We start from the raw sequence: 17,612 nt of genomic DNA, 5'->3' as shown, positions 1-17,612 counted from the left end.
ATTTTTACTCCATTTCCGATGTGAATAAGAATGGACTTCATATTAAAAAGTGGAAAAAAGCATTAATAAAAAAGAATGGGAGTCCTTAAAGATAAGGATATTAAAGAGCACAGGCGATTGGACTAAATGTAATCTCTGATAGGACAAATGGTGTCCTGGTAAATTACTGAACTCTCCAGGAATTTCACAAATGAGATAGCTGAATCACTGCTAAGAATCTCTAAGAAACTGTAGGACAAGAAAATCACCATAAATCTTGAAGATGAGCAAATATAATGGCAATTTTTCACCATGAAATTGAACTAAACACTACTTTTTTTTCCTACAAGCTTGTACTCAGAGGATGGTTTTTGAGTTCTTGAAAGAGAAATGTGCATAGATTCACTAAGGACAAGTCACTGTTCACTAGTCTTATTTTCATTTTTTTTAAATACGTTTATTTATTTATTTATTTATTTATTTAATTGGCTGTGTTGGGTCTTCGTTGCTGCACATTGGCTTTCTCTAGTTGCAGCGAGTGGGGGCTACTCTTCATTGTGGTGCGCAGGCTTCTCATTGCCGTGGCTTCTCTTGTTGTAGAGCACAGGCTCTAGGCACATGGGCTTCAGTAGTTGCAGCACATGGGCTCAATAGTTGTGGTGCACAGGCTTAGTTGCTCCGCAGCATGTGGGATCTTCCTGGGGCAGGGATCGAACTCACGTCCCCTGCATTGGCAGGCAGATTCTTACCCACTGCGGCACTTAGGAAGTCCCCTTTATTTTTTTTAAATAAGACAAAAACTGGTTATTCAAGGAAATTCTATCAATATTGTTTCTATATTATTTCTAAATTTTAGCATGAAATTGTAAAACTTTCGCTATAGCTAACAATGTGAAATAGTCTTAGTAATAATGCAGTTTGGAATATTTATATAGAGTTAAATGGTACTAATAATCAAAAATGATAATTAATGAGTGTTAGCAAATGGAGGACCTCTGTCTACAAATCTACTTCATTCAGCAGTTTATTTTTAAACTTTTCTATCAAAGTGATATGCAAATATTTTAAAATATCATAGTTCAGAGTAGTTTATTTTTAGAAGCAGTAGTCCCTACCGTACCTTTCCCCACCCCAATCACAAACTCCAGAAGCAATCATTTGTGATTTCTATGCTTAAACTGTTACTTTCATTTTCTCTAAATGATATGTTCATAGTAATATTTTTCAATTTATGAACAGTAGGTATTATTTATTGCTTGTTATACCATGACTTTAAAGAGATAACTTACTTAAAATCTGCTTCATTCCCTCCTCTTCTCAAAAGTTATAGTACTAATTTTCCTTTTTTTTTTTTGGTAATGAGTAGAATATTTAATTTATTTATTTTAAAATTTATTTTATTTTTTTAATTGAAGCATAGTTGCTGCACAATATTATATGTTACATGCATACAATAGAGTGATTCACAATTTTTAAAGGTTATACTCCATTTATAATTATTATAAAATATTGACTGTATTTCCTGTGCTGTACAGTATGTCCTTGCAGCTTATTTTATAGCTAATAGTTTGTATCTCTTACTCCCCCACCCCTATACTGCCCCTCCCCCCTTCTCTCTCCCCAGTGGTAACCACTAGTTTGTCCTCTATATTTGTGAGTCTGCTTCTTTTTGTTATAGTCACTAGTTTGTTGTACTTTTTAGATTCCACATATAAGTGATATCATACAGTGTTTGTCTTTCTCTGTCTTACGTATTTCACTTAGCATAATGCCCTCCAAATCCATCAATGCTGCTACGAACGGCAAAATTTTGTTCCTTTTTATGGCTGAATAGTGTTGCATTATGTATACCACATCTTCTTTATCCATTCGTCTGTTGATGGACACTTAGGTTGCTTCCATATCTTGGCAATAGTAAAAAAAAAAAAAAAAAATGCTGCTATAAATATTGGGGTGCATGTATCTTTTCAAATTAGAGTTTTTGTTTTTGTTTTCAGATATATACTCAGGATTTCCAGGAGTGGAATTGCTGGGATATTTGGTAGTTCTGTTTTTAATTTTCTGAGAAACCTCCATACTGTTTTGCACAGTGGCTGCCCCAGTTTACATTCCCAGCAGCAGTACACAAGGGTTCCCTTTTCTCCACATTCTTGCCAATGTTTGTAATTTGTGTTCTTTTTTTGATGATAACCATTCTGACAGGTGTGAGGTGATATCTCCTTGTGGTTTTGGTTTGCATTTCCCTGATGATTAGTGATGTGAAGCATCTTTTCATGTGCCTGTTGGCCATCTGCATTTCCTCTTTGGAAAAATGTCTATTCAATTGTTCTTCCCATTTTTAAATCTGGTTGTTTGTTTTCTTCTGATGGTGAGTTGTATGAGCTGTTTACATATGTTGACTATTAATCCCTCATCGGTCATATCACTCGCAAATATTTTCTTCCGTTCAGTAGGTTATCTTTTCATTTTGTTGATGGTTTTGTTTTTTTTTAAGTTTAATTAGGTCCCATTTGTTTATTTTTGCTTTTGTTTCCTTTGTGTTAGAAGATGGATTCAAAAAAATATTGCTGTGATTTATGTCAAAGAGTGTCCTGCCTGTGTTTTCCTCTAGGAGTTTTATAGCATCCAGTCTTAGATTTAGGTCTTTAATCCATCTTGAGTTTATTTTTGTATATGGTGTTAAAGAATGTTCTGATTTTATTCTTTTACATGTAGCTGTCCAGTTTTCCCAGCACCACTTGTTGAAGAGACTGTCTTTTCTCCATTGTATATTTTTGTCTCCTTTGTCCTAGATTAATTGACCATAAGTGAATGGATTTATTTCTTGGCTTTCTATCCTGTTCCATTGATCTACGTGTCTGTTTTTGTGCCAGTACCATACTGTTTTGATTAGTGTTACTTTGTAGTACAGTCTGGAGTCAGGGAGCCTGATTTCTGTATCTCTGTTCTTCTTTCTGAAGATTGTTTTGGCTGTTTGGGGTCTTTCATGTTGCCATACAAATTTAAAAGTTATTTGTTCTAGTTCTGTGAAAAATGCTATTGGTATTTTGATAGGAATTGCATTGAATCTGTGGATTGCCTTGGTTAGTATTGTCATTATAACAATATTGATTCTTCCAATCCAAGAACAGGGTATATTTTTCCATCTGTGTCTTCAATTTCTTTCATCAGTGTCTTACAATTTTCTGAGTACAGGTCTTTAACCTCCTTAGGTAGGTTTAGTCCTAGGTATTTTATTCTTTTTGATGTGATGGTAAATGGGATTTTTTCCTTGACTTCTCTTTCTGATAGTTCATTGTTAATGTATAGAAATGCAACATATTTCTCTATATTAACTTTGTATCCTAAATTTATTGATAAGCTCTAGTGGTATTCTGGTGGCATCTTTAGGATATTCTATGTATAATAACAAATTTCTGGGGGGTTTTGTTGTTTTTCAAACATAGATACCAGTACTGAACCCCTTTATTGCTGGATAAGTATATCAATACCCATAATCATTCCTTCACCTCTCATCCTTCTGTCCACTAATTTGTATGAGCTATACTTTGACTTTTGCATTGTCAATACTGATGGCATTTAGATTCTGTTCTGCCATTATGACAGAGCATCCATGCTTTATCTGAAAGTTGAGCCTAAAAGTTGAAAATCAATAAAGTTTTCACATTATTTTAATTATGTGCACTGTGCCCCGTGCATGCTGCAGTAGTTTACTTCAATTAGATTTCTACACTCCCAATCAAGAAAGCGTGTTCAAATGAATTCTCCTTCATGGCACTCCAACAGCTGGTCAAATATGTCATTTACTTTAAATTTTGTCCATGGTTATGGTATGCAGAATTATAAGATGACCCCAAAACCCCACTTCCTGGTGTACAGACTTTGCATAATCCTCCCAGTGTAAATGAGATGGATTGCAGTCCTATGATTAGATTATGTTATGTGACACAGTGATTTTAAGGAAGGAAGATCATCTGCATGAGCCCTTTGAATCTGGGTATTAATTTCAGATGCAGAGGAGTCAGAGCAAGAAGTCAGAGAGGTGCAATCCTGTTGACTTGAAAAAATGTAAACAGCTATGTTGTAAAATGCCATTGAGGGGGGTTATCCTCCAGGAGCTGAGAACAGTCCCTTGCTGACAGCTAGCAAGAAAACAGAGACCTCAGTCCTACAAGTACAAGGAAACAAATCCAGCCAAAATCTTGAATGAGCTTAGAAGGGGATTCTTCCCATAGCTGTCAGATAAGAACTTGGTCCTGCTGACACTTGACACCTTGATTTCAGTCTTGTGTGAGACCCTGAGCAGAAAATCTAGTTACACTGTGCTAGTCTTCTGACCTATAGACTGTAAGACAGTAAATCGTGAGCTAATAAATTGGTGTTGTTTTAAGCAGCTAAATTTGTGGGAATTTGTTACATAATAATAGAAAACAAATACAACATTTACAATTGTTTTTGGAGAGTCAAAAAATCCCTGAAGATAGGATTTTTTCCCTTTATATATTTGAGGTGGTTTTAAAACATATCCTCAAACTTTGATACTCCTATAAAACATGGGGTTTAATTCCTCTCCACTTAATTATGAGCTGATGTTACTGACTTGCTTTTGATAAGCAAAATATATATATATATATATATATATATATATATATGTACGTATGTATGTATATAGCATAAGTGATATTGTTTAACTTCCCAGGCTAGGTTGAAAAAAAGTGATAGATGCCCAAAACTGGAAGGAACCAAGACATCCTTCAGTAGGATAATGGATAAACAAGTTGTTCTAGGTTTATACTATAGAATATTATTCTGTGATCAAAAGAAACAAGCTGTCAATTCATACAACATGGATGAAACTTAAATGCATGTTTCTCAGTGAAAGAAACCAATCTTATAAGACCATATACTGTATGATTGCAGTTATATGATGTTCTGGAGAAGGGAAGACTGCAGAGGTGGAAGACAGATCAATGATGCCATGGCATGGAGAAGGGAAAGGGTTGACTAGGACTAGGTGAAGGACACAAGATTTTTTAGAACTGAGAAACTATTCTATAGGACACCATTTAACAAAACTTTTGTCAAACCCCATAGAACTTCACAACATAAAAACTAATGTAAATATATGTAAATTAAAAAAAAAACAACCAGGAAGGCACAAGATCTCAGGATGGAATACAGAATGGGACAAAAGAATCTAACTATATACAAATGTATGATGTTACCTCATTGAAGAGAGTAAAGAAAAAGAGGTGTTGACCCATGTAACTTTGGAAATGATTGGAAAATGTAAAACTAAAGACAAAGGTACTATATGTAAGCATTGTACTCTAGTTGGTAAGATTGTTTCTCATGCAAGTACAGGTTAACAATTCTGAAGCCACTGTACATCTATACTGGAATTAAACAGTAAGGAAATAGATGGCAGATGGTGGAAGTCAGGTTTATTCGCTGTTGGAGTGGGAAGTTACAGATAAGCAAGAGGTGAAAGCTAGAATAAACCAAAGGTACTTGGACTCTGGTTTAGCTCAGTATAAATACTGATGGATATATGAACACATAGAGATGTGTAAGTGTCCCTGCTTTAGTGTACATACATATGTTTCCTCTATCTGCTGAGAGGACCTAAAAAAGCAATGAGCACACCCACTGTCCAGATATTAGTTTACGACCCCGTTCTTTAATAAAATTAAGCAAGGTTTTTGAGAAATGGCTGAATCTAGGACCAAGGCAGGAAATATACAAAATGAGCCTAGAGCCTCTTTTGGTATCAGAAGGGACATTCTGCCAACTGAGAAAACTGCAAATGGTTGAAGCTGAAACAATTCGAACAATGAGATAAATAATAAATAATGCAGTATTGAATTATAACAAAGTATAAAATAATATCTGTGAGTCCAGACTGATCTGATTGAAAATTGAATGAGAGAGAAGAGATAAATCTTCCATACAGAAGAACTCCAAATAATGTACATAGGTACTGCTCCCTCCAAGAAGTGGAACATAGTGCCTCACTCCTCAGGTACGGACTGTGCTCTTTCACTTGCTTCCAAATACTGTAGTATAGAAAAGAGGGAAATGTGACTTTACAATAGAACAATCTGACACACACTGCCTTTGCCTAGTGAACAAGGCTAACTTCATCCGTGATAAGTTCCTGTCTATGTTGTATTGAGAAGGGCACTTCACTTCTGTGATTGTCCTCCTGAAATAAACATAACCTCTTAACATGAGAAAAATATCAACTAAAACCAACTTGAAGGACATTCTGCAAAATACCTGACCAATAATACTCAAAAGACATTAGGAAAAAAGTAATGAAATCTGAACAAAGTATGGAGTTTAGTCAACGTACCAATATTGGTTGATAAATTATGACAACTGCATTGGATTAATGCAGGATGTTAACAATAGGGGAAACTGGTTGCAAGATATTTGGGGGTTCTCTGTACTATCTTTGCAGTTTTCTACAAACCTAAATTCTGAAATAAAAGGTTTATAAGGGAAAAAAAGTTGATGGAGTTTCAGCTGGACCCTCTCAGGAAATGTGCCTTGAGAGCCCTAAGCTAACAAGGAAGAAGTTTAGGTATCCTGAAGCCAGTGTGCTGGAAGGATCATATGGAAAGGTCACATGGAGATAGAGAGAGATGTCCTAGGACACCCAGTTTTTCGGCCCAAATGTTTGTTTGCCAATATTTCAGACTTGTGAGTGAGCTTTCCAATGAGTTCAGCCCCAGCCTTTGAGCTGTCCCAGCAGCTAAGTAGAACAGAGAGGAGCTGAGCCCAGCCCAGACTGCAGATTTGTGAGTAAAATAAATGTTGCTGCTGTTTGAAGCCACTAAGTTTTGAGGTGCTTTGTCAGGCAGCACTAGATAATGGAACCCCTCTATTTTCTACGGTTTTACAATGATACATCTAAAAAAGATCTTTTTTATTGTTATTAATTTGGCTCAATATTTGCCACGCTCTTTTTTGTTCAAACACATCTCCCTTAACTCTGGAAATGTTCTTTTAGTTTTTTTTTTTTTTTAATAATTTCTCTCCTGTCTTCCTCTTGTGCTCTCTTCTCAGAACTCTACTTCAACACTGTCTTAAATGGATTCTGTATAATTTTTACCTTTTCTCTCATATTTCCCATGGTTATGCATTATTAACATATATATATTTGAGGAATTCCTTTGACTTTATCTTCCTCTAACTTTCTTTCTCATATTTTGTCAGAAATATTTTAAATTTTGAGTAATTATTTATTTTCCCATAATCCTTACTTTGACAAGTCATGCTGTTCTTTTACTTTATAAAATATATACACGCACACACACACATATATCTTTCTAAGGATAAATTACCCTTCCATATCTTGCATTACCTCTGTTTCCTTTCATGTTTCAGAATGATGCAATACAATGGTGGCTGATACCACTCACTCTGTTCAAAATGGGTTTTATTAACAGGCAGTTTCTGCCAAATGGTCAACAGAACTGGATGTCAATCATTATGCCTAGATTTCACTAATGCCAGAATATACCAGTTGCCTCATTTCTCTCTAGGCAGCTCAGGTTATTCAGATTCTCATTTTCCTCTGATTGTTTGTTTTGCTGTATGCGTTTGCTTGGTTGTTTACACCGAGCTTCTGGGTGGGGATAGAGGAGGATGACTGCATGAACATAAAGCCAATTATTCTTTCTCTTTTAAACCCACTTCCCTTTCCAAAGCTCTGAGGTTACTTGCCTTGCTGTCGGGGCTCCTGGGCTGCAGCCCTCTCTGAGTGTCATCCGTCCACCTGTTTGCCATCTTCTAGAGGTGCTTAAGAAAGCTTGATCTGCTGATGTCTCAATGTCTATTATGTTTGTGGCTGTAGGATTATCTCCTTTTGATTAATTTAACATCATTTTAATGGAAATCAAAGGAATAGGAGATAAAAGTATTCACTCTTAAATTAGAAGTTGAAAAGGTTAATGATCTAGGAAAGGATATTAATGAGATACACATCACATGTTCATGTAGTTGAAATGGAGAGATGAAGAAGAAAAAGCCAAATCCTAAAGGCTAAAATGGTTGCTAGGTTTTATTATTATTATGACTGTTGTTATTATCATCACTGTTATTGTTCCAGGTACTCTGGCACAAGGTTTACATATTTGTTTGACCCACAGGAAGAGCTGACTACTTCCCACCATACCCTCTGCTGTCATCCTAGTCTAAGCCATCATCATTTCTCACCTGGAGTACTGCAAATGTCTAGTAAATGCTTTCATGCTTCTCTCCAATTCACTAATCACAGAATAATCAAAATGATCTTTTAAAAATAAAAATGGGATCATATCATTGCCTTGCTTAAAATGTTCCAGTTGGCTTGCCAATCCCTTAGGATAAAGCCAAAGTTTTATAATGAGCTATGAGCTCTACATAACCTGATCTTTGCCTGTCTTGATTTCATCCCATATTTCTTCTCTTCTTTATTTCCCATGTTCCCGATGTGTTACCTTTTGCTCTAAAGATACATACTCTACCTCATCAAAATTGTTTCGTAGGCCAGATTAGATAAATATAAATACATTTTTTCTAAAATATTAAACAAGTATCATTTACTAGTAATTAAATGCCTGGCTTAAAAGAGTTTGGGGGGTGTGTGTGTGTGTGTATGTCAAGTCTGCCACCACATTTGAATTGTCCATGTCTGCATTTTCCTGAGAAATGATCTTCATTGCACTTGTGGCTTATCAAGGAGAAAATAAAGTTTCGGTAAATTAACTAAATGATGACAGCCTAGAGCTGTCTTCTCGTTTATCAGTTTAGCTGAGCATCTTCTGAAGAGTATTTTCAAAATATTAATAGAATAACAACTTCTCTGCATAAAGGAGAGAAATTATCAGTTGTTAGATCAACAGTCTGAAGGATTGGAAGGATAAGGAAATTAAAGTGGCGCAATTAAATAGTTTTAGGTAGAACGTGCCAGTCTAGGCACATCTTTACTCACTGCCCATTCAAGGAGCTGTAGAAGAGACTGGAGGATACAAGCGCGTTCAAACTTCTTGCATGTAGTTTCTTCATCACTTCAACTTCCTTCCTTCCTGGGAATTTGCCAGTTAAACTTTTGTCCCCCTTTACTTGATTTGTGCAAAGTCCTGGGAAAAGAGTACCCTTTAGATTTCATTAGGCCATTATATGGTTTATTTATCCCTGAGGATGTGGGTTAAAGTGCCTTTCACAAAACCACACACTTCATCTAGTTTATACATATACACACATTACCTTCTGCCATTGCAATTTCATCCCAGCGCTCTCCAGTTAAATCTGGGGAGCATAATCATTTAGTAGAACCATGATTGTGGCTGCAGGCCATGTGCTGGCATTACAAAATCTTCTTTCCCCATTTTTATCTAACTAGGTTGGTCCAAGGAATTGTTTTTAATGATCAGAATCAGTGACTATTCTGAATATGTATTAGTTACATTCTTAGAAATGGTATATTCTGTGCTTAACAGCTAGGCAAATGATAATTGGTGTTTCAGTCTAGGTCCAGGTAGGAAAGTAGAAGCCATTTAAAACAGAAAATTTAATGTAGCAAATTGTTAATAGATGGACTAATATATCAGAGTTTGGTGAGGCAACCCAGAGATTAGCAATAACAAAAAGACTCTACCCTCAGTTCTGGGCTGGAAGGAGTAAGAGAGGAAAAGATTTTACTAAAGTCCAGGAGCTGGAGCTACCCAATAGAAGTTGGAATAGTGATAAACTTTTTTTCCTAATAGGAGCTTGAGCCACAGAAAAAAATACCGATGCTACCTAAGGCAGGAAGGCAGAAGAAGAAATACCCTAGCTTTTCCTTTTCTGCATCCTCCAATCTATTGCCAGTACATTCTTTGGGGTAAATAAAAGAAAAGCCAGCTCAACCAGAAGGCTGGGAAATGCAATTTGTAAGATTCAGTCTCTGTGACACAGAGAAAGGCAGAAAGGCAGAAAGGCAGGGCTGAGCAAGCCCAGGAACAGCACAAATAAGTTTTCATATGGATTCAACAGTCAAATGTATTTACTCAAAATTTATTATATGTCCATGTTGAAGTGGGCATGTTTTTATAAAAAAATTATTGTATTTCCTAAGAATTTTATGTATTAATTGAGAACTATAAACTGGAATCTCAGTAGGAAAATGTAGCATTTAGATTTTTCACCAAGGAGCAATATCCAAGGCAAGCAAAATTGTCACATTTCTGAACTCATTCAGCTTTCTGTACGTTCTTAGGATTATATATTTATCTCAACTAACATTAAGTCAGGTATTAAAAACCTGATATTTGTAGAGCTCCTGTCACAGTAGCGATTCACAGTCACCACAGAGAGCTGGTAGCCTTGCTGTCCCTCCATGGATGCCATCTTGAATGAAACGAATGTCACAGAAGGCACTCAGATAGAGCAACATAAATTAATCCCAACTTTATGGAAAACTTTATGGCATATATTTACAATACATGACATCTTTATATCCAACAATAAAACAAACTTTTTGAATTCTGCTGAACTGAAACCATTATAATCACTAGAGAGAAATTAAAAAGAAAATTCCTTTTAGGTATTCGTTATATACTGCTGCTTAAACTCAAAGCCTTTTTATGAAAATATATGGCTGTTTTGCCCCCATGATGACAAATAACCAGATGTTTGGGAATGTCCAGAAGTTCCTCTGAATATTTTTTAACTTTCCTCACTATCACTGTTTGGAGTGGTATCAACCCAGGTAACATATGGGAATTACAGCTCGAATGGCAATATATAGCTAAGAACAAACACAAGTATCTTTTTGGTAACTGTCTATGTTTGGGCATATGGGCTATACTATAGTTATACAGACGATTAAAATATTAGATGAATAGAAGAGTATGCCTCACTATCATTGCAGTTAATGATTGGAGGAACAATACTACAAAACCCATCCCTTTACTGTCAAGCCTTAGTTTTCCATTTCTTTTGCCCTGGCCTCTTAGTGCAATCTTCTTTCATTCTCCCTCCACTTGATCAAAGCATTATAGCTTTAGGAATACTATTTATGGAAGGTCTAACGCATGCTCTCTGTGCTAAACAAAATCTTTAAAATAATCTTATGATACTAAGCACTCTTTGCTTATCCATTCATAGATTCAATCATTTATCCAATGCTTATAGAGTGTCTGTTCTGTGTTAAGTGCTAAGAATCCTGACATTATTTCCAAGTTATAGGAAGAAGATACAGACTTAATTTAAGAGTTATTCCCATCTTAAGGGAAAATTGAACTTAAGGAAGTTATGCAAGGTCACAAAATCTAGCACATGTAGCCCTAGGATTCCAGCTTAGGAAATCTGACTTCAGTGTCAACAGTCTTGACTAGTATAATGGTTCTGAGTCTCCTGTCTTTAGGTACTTTGTTTTCCCCTTTCTAAAGAAAGGATTTATTAATTTATTTATTCACACTGAGATGCACCAGCTTGATAAACATCTGTAAGTGGTGGACTGTGGGTATTGTTTTTTCTGGTCTCGCAAGCTTTCTTATTCTTTTTCCCTAGTTACAGACCCTGTCCTTGGGTCACATGGATTAAACATAAGACCTATACTGACCATCTTGTTTCATCATGGTAGATCATAATCCAGATAACAATTATTGGCTTATGGAGAGTGTATGTGACTGAAATCAAGTAAATTAGATTACCTCTCTGGGATTAATATGTGGATAAAAGGAGGAAAAAAAATCACTCTTTTTCTTCCATGAGTATTAATAAGGTGAGGTTGCTGGACAGTGGTAAGACTTGTCTGCAGAAGAGAATAGGGCCAACATGTAAAGAAAATGAAGGATAATGGATAAAGAGAAAACATGGAAAAATAAGGAGAAAGTGAGCAAAAGAGAATCTCCTGACAGCGTTGAATCCCCAATTTCAGTTCCTGAGTCTGGTTTTAACACTTTTTTGTTTTTCTTTTCTTTTTTCTCTTTTGTTCTGTGAATTTCTAAAGCATCTACAAGACAAAAAAAAAATTTTTTTTGTTTATAGGAATTTTAATTGGGTCTCTTATAATGCAAGGAATCATGACTAATTCTCCTTTCTAGTATCATATATATTTGTATAAGATATAAAACCTTAAGCAATGAGTCTCCAGTGTGGGAAATCTTAGCACTGATAAGCCAATACTAAAGGTATACCTTGGGCAAGAGGACTTGCCTTGCACCATGTATCATATGCTTATTGAGTTCTTCCAAGAGGTTTCCTATTGTTCAGGGCTCCTTTACTTCACAGAGTCCAATTCTCTGGACCAGAATTATTTGGCTGGTATAATCTATTGAACTGGAATACTTTTAGGTGAGATGGGAACACTTTAGTTGTTCACAGTTCCTACCATTACTATTTTTTCACATCTTGCCTGCATGGCTTCTTCCTGGCTCTGAAGACATTTACATTTATAATTCCTATGTTAGAAATTTCTTTGTCATACTTTGCATCAAAATTGAGTAATTTCTTATCTATCAATTTGTAATCTGATAACTCCTATTTATATGTCTGGCTCCCATGGAGGGAAACTTAAATTTTCCCATAAAAATCTGAGAACCTGATTACTCAGAAGAAATTACATATAAAATCCTATCAATTAGTATTCATTTTTATAATTGTCAGGTGTTCAGTTAATAGAAGTTAAGCAGCACGCTACTGACATTATGGATTATAATCCCAAGGTCACATCATTTTCTCCATAGATAAAACTTACTCGACAAACACTATGCAAGGTGGTTTTAAAATGAATTGGATATTGGACACATATATCTTTTTTTTTTTTTTTGGGGGGGGGTACACCAAGTTCAATCATCTGTTTTTATACACATATCCCCATATTCCCTCCCTCCCTTGACTCCCCCCCCCCGAGTCCCCCCCATCCTCCCCCTCCCAGTCCTCTAAGGCATCTTCCATCCTCGAGTTGAAACACCCTTTGTTATATAACAACTTCCCACTGGCTATCTATTTTACAATTGGTAGTATATATATGTCTGTGCTACTCTCTTGCTTCGTCTCAGCTTCCCCTTCACCCCCCGCCCCCTCCCAAACGTTGAGTTCTCCAGTCCATTCTCTGCATCTGTATCCTTATTCTTGTCACTGAGTTCATCAGTACAATTTTTAGATTCCGTATATGTGCGTTAGCATACAATATTTGTCTTTCTCTTTCTGACTTACTTCACTCTGTATGACAGACTCTAGGTCTATCCACCTCATAACATATAGCTCCATCTCATCCCTTTTTATAGCTAAGTAATATTCCATTGTATATATATGCCACATCTTCTTTATCCATTCGTTTGTTGATGGGCATTTAGGTTGCTTCCATGTCCTGGCTGTTGTAAATAGTGCTGCAATAAACATTATGGTACATGTTTCTTTTGGGATTATGGTTTTCTTTGGGTATATGCCCAGTAGTGGGATTACTGGATCATATGGTAGTTCTATTTGTAGTTTTTGAAGGAACCTCCAAATTGTTTTCCATAGTGGCTGTACCAACTTACAATCCCACCAATGGTGCAGGAGAGTTCCCTTTTCTTCACACCCTCTCCAACATTTGTTGTTTCCAGATTTTGTGATGATGGACACATATATCTTAAAAGTCAATAGTGTATTGGCTATGGCGACAGATGGAATGGGAGTTGACTCTTTTAGTTCAACAAAATGATGTTTAGCTGCTTCAAGGAAGTAGAATAGAAATGAGCACTTGAGTTCATCCAGTCTTCATTCAGATGAATTCAATAAAAAGTCAAAGAAAATAGCATTTGGGGATATTGACAAGGGTATAACAGGGATGATAAATTATGAATTATAAAATGGTTTGTGAGTGAAGTTGTATGAGACAAGGCTTAGTTGATTGAAAAAAGTAGAATCATATGAAAAAAAAGGTGAATGGATGGATGAACAGATGGAGAATCACCTAGAACAAATGCAGACATTCGTCAATTAACATTATGTGTGCCTTAAAAACCGCTGAAATTTTTTCTAGTACAAGTTTGAGAGCAAACTAAGAATACCCTGTTCTGACTGTCAAGAATTCCTTTCTGTTGAGGTCCTAAATATTCAATATAAATCTTTGGCCAGGAATATTTTCTTCACTGCCTGTAGAAAAGCCCTTGGGGAATTATATTGAACACCTTAGCATATAATATGGTGTTTTCACAATGAGATTTAATTTCAGAGCATCTGCTTTAACCAGTTTTAAATGGGATAAGCTGCATATAATGCAACAAGAGTAATATCAGACCATCCCATTTGAACAGGAAGTTAATGTTGATGGAATCTATATAGGGACCAGCAAGGGAGTCATACATGTAAACAGAGTAATGACATAGGTATAGCAGAGTACACTGGGCTCACAAAAATGGGAAAATCTGACTGCCTACTAAATTGGTGAAAGTTCATAAAGTAGTCAGCACTTGTGCTGGGTCCTGATGGATAGATCAACAAGTGACAAGTGTCAGATATGAGCGTTAATCATGAAATATTCACTTCTGTACCTCTCCCCCTTTGATTGCAGCATATTACTCTACCACATTGATATTGGGTTTGACCCTGTGCATTGTTTTAGCCATATGAAATTAGTGGCCATGATGCAAGCAGACTCCTTAAATGTGCTACTGTGATCTAGGGTAACAACTTATATTCAGTAATCTTTCAGAAGAAGAACGTACTCTGGATAGCTGCTAGTTCAAGGAGAATGAGGAAACACATGGAGCTGACCTAATTTCTAATCTATAGCTTGGAGCCAAGCCTGGTAGATCCCAGCTGAGCCTTGCCTAAAACAGAGCTGCCCACACAACACATAAGAGGAAGACAAAACTGTGTGTTGCTATAAGCCACTGTACTGGGTGTTGAGGTAGTTTGTTATGCCTTATTATTGCCACATAACTAAATAATCAGAGGGAAAGGCTTGCTTGGTAGAGGAAATGCTATGTGAAAGAACATGGCTATTACTTTGCTATGATTAGACATTGGGTGACTATAACAGAAGGATAGAAACTGGAGGACACAGTTTGAAGCTCAGTAATGAATCTAAAGTGTTAGACCAAATCCCATAGGTGATGTAATATCATCGAAGTATTTTTCACAGAGGAAATGACATAATCATACTCCAAAGAGTTAATCCTGCAATTTTATATGGGAGGGTATCTACCAGAAAACTCATTCATTCAACAGATAATTAATGAGCACCAACTATGTGCCAGACATTTGGGATATATTAGTAAACAAAAGATCTCTGCTCTTACCTCTTAGTGGAGAAAAACACAATAAACAATAAGCATAATAAGCAAGGTATATGTATATTAGAAAGTGATAAGTACTATGGAAAAAAATAAGAAAAAGCAGAGCATGGAAGGGAGGGCTGCAATTTTTATAAGGTTAGATGGGGTAGGTTTCATTGAGTCTGGAATGAGACTAGAATCTGCAGTATCAAGGATTTTTCAAGATTGGCAGCTATCATGTAGCTGTAAGCATCTAGCCAAAAATTCCATGTAAATGACTCTATAATTAAGGGTATAAACTGTTCCTTAGAAAAAGCTTATGACTCACACAACTTGTAAAGCATCTGATAGAAGTTGTAGAACGTCATGACTCCAGTAATAACAGCAAAGACGTCTTTGTCAATATGTACATTGTTCTATTCTGTGATAAAGTGGTTCATGAATAGGCAGTAACTGCTGCTGCTGGGCCACCTGGCATCTTGTGATGAAACATATTTTCAGCACCAGGATCTGAGTCTTCACTGGTGAGAAATGGTGATTTATGTTCACCGAGGCATACTGCACAACCTTGGCAGTCAACCCCAATTTGGCCTTCTGGAAGGTATCTTTATGCTGGAAAATTCAAACACTATGCCAGGCCTTCCTCCAAGAAGCAGTTAAACTGACTTATGGTTTCAAGTTATATTTTCTTTCAAGGAAGATAGCATGAAATTATTTGAATGGTGCAAAAAGATCTAAGTCTTTCTTTGCTTTACGGTGGACACATCATGGAATGCAAGTATCTTGGTGTTTTGTGCTCAGTGGAGCTCTGCTGATAAGAACTGTACAGTATAGAAACTGTGGTGTCAGGGGCTACACGATTTTATTCATTTCCTAGTTTGCTCTCTGAAGTGGCAATGTAAAAATCTATTTTATTTTTTAATTTATTTTCATGTACTTATTTGTGTGTGTATTTATTTTTATTGAAGTATAGTGGCTGTACAATATGATATAAGTTACAGATGTACAATGCAGTGATTCACAATTTTTAAAGGTTATGCTCCATTTATAGTTATTATAAAATATTGGCTATATTCCTCATGTTGTACAATATATCCTTGTAGCTTATTTTATACTTAATAGTTTGGACCTCTTACTCATCTACTCCTATGTTGCCCTCCCCACTTCCCTCTCCCCACTGATAACCACTAGTTTGTTCTCTATATCTGTGAATCTGCTTCTTTTTTTGTTATAGTCACTAGTTTGTTGTATTTTTTAGATTCCACATAAAAGTGACATCACACAGTATTTGTCTTTCTCCATCTTACATATTTCACTTAGCATAATGTCCTCCAAGTCCATCCATGTTGCTGCAAATGGCAAAATTTCATTCTTTTTTATGGCTGAGTAGTATTCCATTGTATATGTATACCTCATCTTCTTTATCTATTTATCTGTTGGCAGACACTTAGGTTGCTTCCATATCTTGGCAGTTAAATAATGCTGCTATGAACATTGGGGTGTATGTATCTTTTCAAATTAGTGTTTTTGGTGGAGTTTTTCCGATATATACCCAGGAGTAGAATTGCTGGATCATATGGTAGTTCTAGTTTTAGTTTTTTGAGAAACCTCCATGCTGGTTTCCACAATGGCTGCCCCAGTTTACATTCCCACTAACAGTGTCCAAGGGTTCCCTTTTATCCACAGCCTCACCAACGCTTGTTATTTGTGTTCTTTTTGATAATAGCAATTCTGACAGGTGTGAGGTAATTGTGGTTTTTATTTACATTTTCCTGATTATTAGCAACATTGAGCATCTTTTCATGTGCCTGTTGGCCATCTGCATTTCCTCTGTGGAAAAATGTCTATTCAGTTTTTCTGCTCATTTTTTAATTGGATTGTTTATTTTTTTGATGTTGAGTTGTATGAGCTGTTTATATATACTGGGTATTAATTCCTCATTGATTATATCATTTGCAAATATTTCCTCCCATTCAGTGGTCACCTGCAAGACAGTTTTTGGTAGTCCACCTTGACACCTCCCTCACCCTCGTCCTTCACATGCTGCTCTACTAAATCCATCTCTCCACTGCTGATTCTCTGTCTTCCCTGACATCACAGTACACAACCACTCTCATGTCAGAATCCTCCTAGCTCTCCTCACAGTGTGAGTTCTTGTACACCTACCCTCTGTGCTCTGCATGGCAACCTGAGTGATCTTCAAAAAAATGCAACTCAAACAATCACTGACCTGTGTAAATCTCTTCATTAGTGCCTCACTGTTGTTGTTTTTTTCTTTTTCTATCTTCTATTTTTAATAAAAACTTATTTATTCATTCCAAATTTAGATGTTTTACATTCTATTTCCAGTCTTTAAAAAGTTACTCTTGAATTTTGAGAATACACATGTAACAA

Source organism: Hippopotamus amphibius, chromosome 6, assembly GCF_030028045.1.
Source record: "Hippopotamus amphibius kiboko isolate mHipAmp2 chromosome 6, mHipAmp2.hap2, whole genome shotgun sequence".
In the NCBI taxonomy this organism is placed as follows: domain Eukaryota; kingdom Metazoa; phylum Chordata; class Mammalia; order Artiodactyla; family Hippopotamidae; genus Hippopotamus; species Hippopotamus amphibius.
Note: the sequence above shows the minus strand (reverse complement) of the source record.